Below are 12,008 nucleotides of genomic sequence, written 5' to 3' on the forward strand. Positions count from 1 at the left end.
CAAGTCTGTAGAGTAATAGTGAGACAGGCCCTTAGATTGTACAATTGTAGGAGAGTCTGTGGATGCTATTGCATGTCTTTTACAAGCCACTCTGCCTACACTCACCTTTAGTTGATATAATTAGTCGTTCCTTGAAACTCACTCTAAATGTCATGGCTATTTGTCTTGAAATCTTTCTTACAATGTCTTATATTAGAGCTATATAACCAAAGTTTTCTCCGTTTCTCTTACAGGAATCATGATGTCCTAAGATGTAATACTATACCCTGTTTGCCTTGTGCTACAGCTAGAGATAGCTCACTGCTTTTCTATAGGAGAGTGTCATGGGACAATGTCACACATTCACCACGGGAAGCTTCAAAAATGCTGTTGAATAAAATTTAATTCTCCCAACTACATGCACAGCTTTTAACCATATTCAAACCATTCAGAATTAGGCCAGATTCATCTTCCTAAAGCAGAACAATCTCCATGTCATTTCTCTGCTAGAATTTTCTTAATATTCCCTTACTGCCCATATAATTATATCTGAACCAGGAGGACTAGGATGGAAAAGTCAACTTGATTTACTTGGATCCTATTTTTCCTGTTCTTTTTTTTTTTTCTGCCTCTGCCTCTGCCTCAAACATTTCATCTTTCACTGCCCATAGGCTTCGTGCACTCTTTGAACAATTATTTCATAGCTTTTCCTACATGCTGTCATTATAAAGTCATGTTTGCACCAGAATTTTCCTCTCTGCTTCTTTGCTGCTCGAATCCCACTCTCTCTTAAAGGAAGGCGATGAATGGGGAACAGATTATTAGATTTCATAAAGAACAGCAGATAATATTTTTTTTTGTAGTCGGGACCAAAAATTGGATTGCTAGAGGCAAAGAAAAGAAAGGAGAATTGAGAACAGCATGTATGATTCATTTATTTGATTGTTTGATGGTAAGAATGACCAGCAGTGTCACTATGGAGGAAACACAGTGGCTACAAAGGCATTGTGCTTTTATTCGCATGGGTTGTCCCCATGTATGAGTAGAGAGAGCAGCAAATTCTGGAGAAAAGAATCCAGATGCTGTTGGAAAAAAAGATGGCATGAGTACAATTCTCTCCCTGCCAGAAGCTCAAACCTGTGTTCTCAGCTATGTCCCACCATGGGCTGGCTCCCCTCTAACCTTTGCTTCAATTCCTACAATGCCCTTGTTGAATTCATCAGCAACACTCTTGCTCTCTCCCTCTGTGATAACCTATATTCCTCACCAGAACCTGTCACCATTATTTCATAAGACTTCAAGCTCCCTTTCTCGCGACTAAATATCATCCTTATCTGCTGAAATACCAGCTTTAATGAGTCCAAACATTTATTATCTTTGCTTTTCAATCACAAAATCAAGATACGATAGAAAACTTCATAAAGTAATTACACACACATTCCACGTTGGGCTTTTATTGCCAAGTTCAGGTCCCTTCACAACTGCCAAGATTTTTAGTGAACTTCAACTTCCACTCATTTTCTCACCCACTATAGATGCTTCAAGTTTCCTCCTAGAATGTGCAAACTAGTATGACTTTTCTGCTGTTTTCCCATATACCTCCTCCATCACAACACACTTCAGGCTTATGTTCCCTTTCTCAGAAGAAGACCTCACTACTGCTTTTTTTAAGGATGCATTTATTTATAAGTAATTACACTGTAGCTGTCTTCAGACATACCAGAAGAGGGCATCAGATCTCATTACAGATGGTTGTGAGCCACCATGTGGTTGCTGGGATTTGAACTCAGGACCTCCAGAAGAGCAGTTTGTGCTATTAACTGCTCAGCCATCTCTCTAGCCCCCCTCACTTCTGCTTTTGAAGAGAACATGGGAACCATCAAGTAGGAAACCTCTCAACTTCCTGTGAGCTTAGCATTTCCCAAGGAGTTTCCTTCTGTTTTCCCTGTTGTTATAATGGAGAACTAACTCTCCTCCTTGCTAAGGTACTAGCTTGCTCTGAGCTTTGGAGGCAGGTCTGTTCCTGACTATTAGAAGACACCAGTCCTCATTTACCTTCTGTTCTTGACTTGTTTTCTTAACTCCAACATTTCTATCTCCTTAGCCGTACTCATGCTCAGATCTTGCACAACCATTCTAAGGTGGCAAGTAACAGTTACTTGCATCCCATTTTTCATCTTTCCTGACATTGGGCAGATTTATACATCACTGGCGACACCATCTTTCTCTAAGCTCCTCCTTCCCTGATCGCCATGACACCATACCCTGCTCGATTATTTATTTGGCTTTTTCTCATTGTCTCCTCTGCAGAATCATCTTGTAACAATGTATATGATAAATGATGATGATACTAATAATTAAGAAGCAATAGAAGAAACAACTAATATTTGGCAAGTACTCATTATGTGGACACATAGCTCTTAGGGCTTTGCCATTTTATTTAATACTTCCAAAGCCCTGGGGGGTAAGTATTATTAGTTCTAATTATATTAATGAAGGAATAGTGAAGCCAGGGGGCTAAATGAATTGCTTGAGGCTGCATAGCTAATGTGTAACAGACTATAATGTACACAAAGACAATTCGGCATTTAGAGTCCTAACCCTTTCTTACTGGACATTAGTTTCCTTTTTTCCTGGATTGCTCAGTGATAAACATTACAGCATAACCTCGGTATAACCAGGGTGTCTCTGAACTCAATGCAACCATAACTTAGGAGTTCATTTCTCCAGCCTCTACTTGCCTGTAAAGTCCCAGACTGAAGGTTTCTTACCCAATAATTCTCTGCTATTTGGTGTATTTATTTAGAGTTTCCAGAGTAAATGCCCTTCAAAAATTGGTTCTTTTTCTAGCTTCTGGTCTTTTCTAGACACTCTAGCTGATAGTGTCATCTTTCGTTAAGTAGCTAACACCAAAGCCCAGGAGTTATAACCTTCAATAGCTGTTACCCTCTTATCTCTGGGCGGCCTAACAGATACAAATTTACCATCTTGCTTAAAATCATTCAGTGGTTTTATATTGATTCACTGACAAGGAAGAACAATTAAAAGCAATTAAGGAAATGACTATGACCTGAGAATCACATCATCACATAGTGTCACATAGTCTCTCAGTGTGATTTCCAAATCTGGTTTATCTACAGTTCTTCTGTGCAGTTCCTCCTTAATGTCCAACAGTCTCAGCTCAAATATTTTCATATAACATTTACTTATCTCCAAAATTCTCAGGTTTCTTTGTTACCTATTCACATCACCCATTTTTTATTTAAGACAGAACACACTTGCCTGTGGAAATAATTTTGTCTCAGTTATTACACCAAAGCTCATTTCCTAATTGGATTGTAAACTCCGTAATATTTAATGACTTCATCATCACAAAAGAAAGAAAAGAAAAAGGAAAAGAAATATTCAAGCCCATGTTGGAGGAACTCAGGAAACAGGACCAGAAATATTAGGCAATATGCCTAATAAAAATGTATTTTCTCTTCTATTTCCTGTACAGTCTATTTACAGGAGCTCTATTTGTGAGAGGATATTGAGTCTTTAATCATGAAAAAATATGATTTGATTATTTTAGTCTCAGATGAGAGGAAATAGTAAAAGGTAATAGTGTGTGTGTGTTTGTGTGTGTATGCATGTGTGTGTATGTGCATGCACACACGTGTGTAGGCAGGTTAATAGCAGAGAAACAGATCTGGCACATATACTTTTGAAATCTTATTGTAAAGCCACTTATGCTCTGTGCTAATTTGTCTGAGCCACTGATAAATTAGCAAACAGCTATAAACTTTGCTTCTCCTATTACATATAGGTTGTGACATGGAGAATTAGCTTTTGGGGATAAGCAGTATAGAAATACTCTTTCTATAAATCTAGGCACACTTAGTAAACAGAAAATATGGAAGTGAAAACCCAACATGTATCACAGCTTATACTGAAGAAGTCTGAGTTCCAGTTATAGATAATTTGCATGAAATTGATGCAACTGCATGCCCCTATACACCAGCAACACAAGGCGAATGCACCTCAGCAGTTCATGGAGTCACATGGAGATGCCAATACAACTTTTAAGTCTTCTGGACTCTTGAGAGTTCACAGCAATGTTTGGGAATTGTTCTTCGATCAGAAGTGGTTAGAAAGGGTATAAGTAAAATAGTCAAGTCCCTGAGACGTTTTAGCCATGTCTCCCTGTAAGAGCAGGCCATGGGCTAGAAGACCTGGTGTCACAGCTTACCTGCATAGAGCCTGACCACATGAAAAAGTGATTCTGGTCTGTGCTTAAATAGTAGACATGGCCTATACCACTGATGGCTTCTTCTTTCTAGACCCCAGACTCCAATAATCAGCACCTTTCTCCCATGATTTGCCTGTGTCTGTTTCTTGTCTTTTCTCTTACTTGGCTACTGTAGCAAGGCCCATTATTGCCAGTCCCCTCCACCTCTTACACGCATGTGTGTGTGTGAGCATGCGGGAGGGAAGGAGTTTTGAGACAGCTTTTTAATCCATTCCCATTGAAATTACGTGTTATATGTCAGACCTCCAATCACTATACTCCCTCCCATCCCTGAAGAGCATTGCTTAGTTAGGGATAGCCCTTGCACTGAAAATTAGAGTCAGGTTTTTGAACCAACGTTTAGGATCGTGGAAATGAAAATAGGTTTTCCTGCTCTCAGACACCTCTTTTCTCTTGGCTATCTGACATTCCTTTTACACCATCCCAAGATGATTTTGTTTATGTAACTGGGCCTATTACTACCATCAACCAGACCTATCTCTTTTCCAGTGTCTCATTATTCCTAAAGCACACAAGTAGATCTGGCCTCACCTTCTGCCAGTTTGACTTATCTTGTTATAGGTCTTAGCCGCTCACCTCCAGCTACAAGGCTGATATTTCACAGATGGTGAATTTCATGGCCAGAATAGATCTCATAGTACGGTCCCTCGCCTGTTTTAGTGCTAGTTGTTGAGTTTAGATCAAGCTGTGCATCCAGGCAAGAATCTAGAGTGCTGATGTTTTAAAACAAACACAGGGAGAATGGCAGGGGAATGGCACATGGAAGGTGCTCAGGAGATATTAGCACATAGAATGGTTGAATCAAGGAGAGGTTGGAGGTGAAGGCTTTCCAGGAGGGGAACTTTGACTTATTGTCCCATGGACGCAAACATGTTTTATGTCTCTGCATCAAAACTAGAAGAGAGAGAAAATCTTGCAAAGCCTTTGGGACCTACTATGAAGAATGCTTGGCTATATCTCATTGGTTGGATAACTTCCATTGGAAAAGAAGAAGTACAAGATCATCCACAGGCAACTAAGTGTTTGAGAACATTTCTCCTCAATAGTTTTCTCCCTGTCAAAGTTCATATGCACAAGTCATGAAGACATCCTTCGTAAGACCTTTAGGTTTAGTGATGCCAGAAAGAAATGAAGATTCGCTGCTCTTTCTCTCTCCCTTCTCTTTCTCTCACCATGTGCTAGTGTTCCTTGGATTGCAGCTGAATGGAGATTGACTTAGAGAAGTCATGCTACTGGTACTTTCTGTGGAAAGGTGGTTTCAATAACAGCTATGACTAAGACCAGCTCCTGTGCTTAAGGGGGGTGAGCTGCTTTTGAGCATAGCTTGCCTATAGCCACATCCCAATCTAGCATCCTTAATTAAATCCTTAGCGCTCACAGTGTGCTTCTCTCTGAGTACTCTGTCCAGTGGAAAGTGCTTCCAAAAGCAAATACATACATATCCAGATGAAAGATACACAAAATAATTGACCCTTAGCCAGAGCAGTGCTGCATTTCTAGATCTTTATATCACACTTTCATGTGGAGAATGATTCCTAGAAACACGTTGAGCTTTCTGTGGACAAAATCCACTCCAGGCAGCTGATGGTAGTACAAAAAAATATTCTGCCCAGGAATCATTTCAAATGGGCTAGATTAGGCTTGACCAAGGCAGGGTAGACAGGGAACAGGATCTGGAGCAAATAGTTAACCGTTGATTAGGTATTGGACTTATAAATGCTTTAAAAGGTGTCCCTTTCTTTATCTATGCAAAAGAGTCATATTTCCTTATAGTGAAATTAATATAATTTGCATTCAACTTTTATTTCTGTAAAAAAAAACCTTAATGGTTAGTTTTATTGATGCAGTTTTAGCTCCAACTCTTATTAACTATTTTATATCTATTCAATCCAAATTTGCAGATATATAGTTATGCATCATGATTTAATGCAAAATATTACAACAAATAACGAAGTTCACTGTGCATGTTTGTGTAGGTGTGTGTTTGTGCATGCGTGCATGCATGTATGCATGCACATGTGTGTTTAATAAGGACAGTGGTAATTTTGAAAGCTTTATCCTGATAATCAAGTGAACCAAATTGTAATCTGAAGAAACCTTACTTTAGTTCAGCTTCGACATCTCTGTTTCTGAAATCTAGAAAAGATTCTTCATTTCTGTCATTATCACAGAGGAAGTCTGAGAACCATAAAGATGGATACATTTTGGGATTTTGAGATTTTAATACTACTTATAAAAATGTGGGGATCCAATTCAGGGCCTGGTCCACAGTAAGTAAATAAGTGCTTGCTATTCTCAGTCCTAATAAACTATATAAGAAACCAGCCAGCATTCTTAACCATTAAGTCTCTCTCTCTAGCCCCTTGGCTTATATTACATTATTTTCCCTTTATGAGCACACTTGACATTTTAAGGAATGAAGAAGTGGTTTAAGTCATTTCAGAGGGTATTTTAGAGACTACCCTTATGCTGTTTTTGTTTGTTCCTTATTGTTCTTTTCAAATATAAATATTTATAGTTTATTTTTGAGATTATAATTTAATTGCAGTATTTATTCCCTCTGTGTCCTCCAAAGCCTCCCATGGACAACTACACATTTTCCTTCAAACTTGTGTTCTCCTTTTTCACTAACTGCTATTCCAAGCCTATATGTATTTGTACATGCATTTATATTTCTGAATATAACCTTTTGAATCTATATTATGTTATTTGTATTTGTGCTTTATGGATGAGCCAATGCCATCATGAAGCTCCCTCTGACCTGTGATACCTCTTTTCATGTAGAGCAGGCTGGCCCTGAACCCACAGAGATCTGCTTTTCCTTGCCTTCTAAGTGCCGCCTTTAGAGAGGGTCCTCATCATGCCCAGCCCAACACACTTATTTAGTAGCCCAAAGTTATATTTTATTTAGCCTTAGTCCTTTAAAAGTATAATATTAGATAAATCATCTTTGAGACATTACACATCCTTTTTTTTCTGGAATGCTCTATGTTTTTAAAATTACTAAATAATTACTCATGTTGCTATCATTAATCCTCATTTTACTAATGAACTTCTGGATTGCTATGTTTTCCACAAATGATGCAGAGTTTCTGACTTAACTAAATGTCATTAGTGTTCTCTCAGATGTGTCCCTGATTTGTGACTGTATCAAGATTTGGCTCAACAGGGAGGGACTTTTCCAACCCATGACATAAATAAGGTTAGAAGAAGGAACTTTTAATCTCCATTTCTAGAAGCTTCAGTGGATAATATGAAGGATAAAATGCAACTGAGGGAAGGGTATTTGAGAGCTCCCCTTTGCTTTATGAGAGCAAGGGCCATCTGGTGCCACATTTTGTTCTTTGTTCTCTCCCACATTTAACACTTCCCATAACTCATTGTCTTCAACTTTGTGTTATATAACTAGAAAGTTCTCATTTTTTTTCTGGGATAAAACTTAAATAACTTTCCAAGTGAAGCTAGTATTTCCATATTTCTTCTTCCATTTTCAGTCTCTTTGGCACCCTGAGTCTGGGGCTCTTAATTATTAATGAAATTTAGAGGCAAGTCACTCTGGGGTTTGAGTGTGATAGGGAAGCTGTAATGAAAAGACAGCAGGGTATAGGAACAGGCTCCAGGAGGTCAGACGAATTCTGTTCCTGAAAGTCTACATCCGATATGCAATGCTCCATCCGGCTTCCCAGGAAGAGTCTGGCTGTGCATAATGACTGGAGTGTGGAGAGGAGAGTGTTGGTATGTTATGATAAACCAATGCATCTTGCAGCTATTCATTTGCTGTGCTTAGACCTCAATTTATTTCTTAGTCAGTCAATGAGCATAATGCAGAGAGATAGTCCACGGTTTTTTATCTGCTGTGGACAGCACAGACTACTACTCTGGTAAGCATAATGGGTGGAAATTAAGCTTAGAATTCTGGCTGGAGAGAGCTTGCCATTGAAGAAAGAAGATGCAGAAAAATCAGCCATCCGAAGATGGAGAGGACTGCTCAATGGTCTCTGTGAATGGCTCTCATAAGTGGGAACTTGGTCTAATGCTTGATATGGAAGTTTTGCTATTATTTGCAGATTGGAGCTTTGTGTACGAAGGGACTGTGTGAGATTTGTCATCACTTCCTCTAAGCTCTACCAGTGATTCACTCAGACACACCTGTCACCTTTTTTCTCTGTACCACAAAGTGAGAGTCCATTTTGTCCACCTAAAATCCTAATGCTACTGAAGGATTCTCTATTTTGCTAAAAGTAAAGCAAGACTTCAGGAACGATGGATTGCAAAGCAGAGCTAAGGAAATGGAGGTTCTCCCATTTGGAAAGATAATATAAGAAAGCTTTAAAGATGGTAGCATGAAAAGAAACTAAGTAAAACTATTATAATCCCTATCAAGCTTTTGAATACAATTCAAACTTCTCCTTTTATATATAAAAACATAGTGTATGTAAATGTTCAACAAACAAGACTCTATGTGATTCCATGTGTTATAGAGTATATTGAGTGTCACTATCTCACCTGAGAACATACAACACAGAGGGTGGGGGGTTGGAATGCATAGGGGAAGCATGTGTTTAAATGCTAGGGATCAAACCTAGGCTCTTCTTGGGTAGGCACGTGTTGTACACGGAGCTATACCAGAGTAGCAGCTTTTTAAAATAAAGCTCTAGAAATGACAATATTGAGTTATCAGAATTGCCTCTCATTTTTCTGGAAATTCAGTATTGAGAGAAAGAGGCAAGAACTAATTTTCAGCATCAGGTGGTCTGTTCCATTCCACTGAGTTGCTTAGATTTATGTAAAAGCACTAGCTCACCTTTCTTTACACATGTCTCTAGCAATTGATGGGGGATGGACTGAAAATATATCAAGATTTTTAAACTTTGAAATGAGTCTTTCAGTGAATTCTCCAGTCTAGGTCACTGAGAAAATGTTCTTAGAAAGTCAAAGTTCATAAGGAGAAATAGAAACCAGGACCACAGAAGACTGAAGTGTCTGGCCTGTAGAAATGCAGGGAATATTAAACACAACCAACTCCTAGCCTTATAAATAGAGATTATTATTCCTAAAGGCTTTTTGCACCAATTTCCTGTATCCCAATCAATATATCCAGCTTGCAACAAAAAAAACAAAAAACAAAAAAAAAAACAAAACAAAGAAAAAAGACAGCAGATTGAAGACATTTGCAAACATACTAGATTTTATGTTAGTAATATTAGAGTTAACTTTATATGTTAGTGATCAAAGTATAACCAAAAATAGGGTGAATACTGTTATGATGTAATTGAATAAGAATTCTGCTCTTGCACTGTCTAGAAGAAACTTGGCTTATTATAAACAGAAAGGTTATAGGTGAAAGAAAACAAAAGATGTACAACAGTGGTAAGAATCAAAGGCAATTTGAAATCGTTATGGTTACTTCAGATGAAGCCGATACCATAACCAGAAAAATTTTGTGCATTATGTAAAATCAAAAGGTCAATTCTTAAAACAAAATAGAAGCCTAAACTTTAAAGTGTGTGTTCCTTTTATAAAAGCAACATTAAACAAGAAAACAGACTGAAAAGGAAATGTAGAATAAATAAATGTGTTCATGGAGGTGAAGACTTTCACACTTTGAGTAATTGAGAGATCAAACAAGCAGGAAAGCAGGAAGAATCTATGTGATGTGCTCCACACTATCAATCAAATTGATCTAATTGGCATCTCTAGCATTGTCCACAAAACAACAGCTGACTGCCCCTCTTCTCTCATACACAGAGGGGATATTAACCTAGAAATGTCATATTTGAGTCTAGGTTATAGAAATATATTCATATGCTTAAAAGAATAGAGATCAGAAAAAGGAAGTTCTTGAGCTACAACAGAATTTAACTAGAAACATAGCATAAGCAAAGTTGTCTTAGCAAAAAGACAGCTGAAAGATCTATAGCTACTTATAAATCAAAAAACAATCTTAGATTTAATCCAGATCAAAGAAGAAGCAAAATCAATGTAAAAAATATTTGGAAGTAAGTGAAAATGAGAATGTGGTGTATCAATATGTGTAAAGTGCAGAGAAAATGATGTTTAAAGCTTTGGGAAAGGAAGACCATTCCCCCAGGAAATTGGGATTATTTATGTATAAACATGCAAAACAAAGATACAATGACAATTAAAGTAAAATCAGCGAAATTAAAAACAGAAATCAATACAGAAAATCAATTAAACTCAAGGTTATTTTTTTCAAAATATGAGTAAAAATGATAATCTATCCTGGTTCAAATTTACAATTGGTGGAGAGAGTGATGAAAAAAATCACTCTGATATCAGGGCTATTATAAGGGTAATAAAGGAATATTAACCACTGTATGTGCACAGATTTGATGTTGGTGAAATTATCAAATTACTTTAAAGACACAATCTACTGAAAGTCACATACAGAAAAATAATCTTTATCTATATTCACTAAGGAAATTGAATCAATAACCAATAACTTCCCCAAAGAGAATGAAGCAGAAATGCTGCAAAACTAAAGCACTGATAATTCTTTCAAGCACTTAGCAAAACACTTTTAATAATCTCTGCCATCAACTAGGAGCAAAGAGAGCAACCTGTAATTAGTTCCATGGGGTCAGCATCATCTAATTCCAAAACGAATTAAAACTTTGCAAGGAATGTGTTTACACGCTATCTTCTTTCAGCAATATAGATGTAAGGTTTCTAAGTGTAGAATAGGACCTCAAGTTTAGTGATGTATAGAAAGAAAAGAAGTTAAAGACGGTGGGAAGATGAATTTATCCCAAGCATAGAAGTCTAGATCAGTTTTCTGAAAATTCATAGTACATCAACTGACTAAGGAAGGGAAATCATGTTACCACATCATGTGGTAAGTTTCTTCCTAAAGCCAGGATTGAGGCAACAATGTCCAATTTTTTCATTTATATTCTTCATCATACCAAGAGTACTGCCTAGTTCATGGAAATGAGTGTGTGTGTGTGTGTGTGTGTGTGTGTGTGTCTGTGTGTGTGTGTGTCTGTGTGTATGCTATATATAATATGTAATAAACTATATGTGTCTGTATATTTATTAGAAGTTTTTCCAGCTCCTGCTACAGCCAACCTCTGCAGCAGCAGGAACCATTGAACAATTAATTCCAAATTGGTCTGGCTTTTTGGAAAAGCTCCTCATTGTTGAGGAGAGAGGAAAGGAAAGATCATCAATAGTCTAGTGCATCCTGCTCCCACTTAGAGGGCTCCCTTTATCTACTGTGGTCCGGTTGCATGCTTATTCAGAAGGAGCTGAATAGGTGACTAATCTCTTGATCATAAAACCATGTAATAAACACATAAAATATATTATATAAACACACATATGTAAAACACATAAACAAAATAATCAAATTTTCCTTATTTCTAGTTGATATGATTGGCCATGTATTGACAAAATACCACTGTACTTATAAAACCAAAGCGAAACCAATAAACAAACAAAAAAAATTCTTAACAAGTTTGTAGAATGATGAGCTAATATACAAATGTCATCCTGTCACCTAAATACCTTGTATTAACAACTAGAACTTAAAATTAAAAACAAGGCAGGGCAGTGGTGGTGCATGCCTTTAATCCCAGCACTTGGGAGGCAGACACAGGCAGATTTCTGAGTTCAAGGCCAGCCTGGTCTACAGAGTAAGTTCCAGGACAGCCAGGGATATACAGAGAAACCCTGTCTTGAAAAAAACCAAAGAGAGAGAGGGGGAAGGGGGACACAG

The sequence above is a fragment of the Mus caroli genome, chromosome 9 (assembly GCF_900094665.2).
Source record: "Mus caroli chromosome 9, CAROLI_EIJ_v1.1, whole genome shotgun sequence".
NCBI classification, from domain to species: Eukaryota; Metazoa; Chordata; class Mammalia; order Rodentia; family Muridae; genus Mus; species Mus caroli.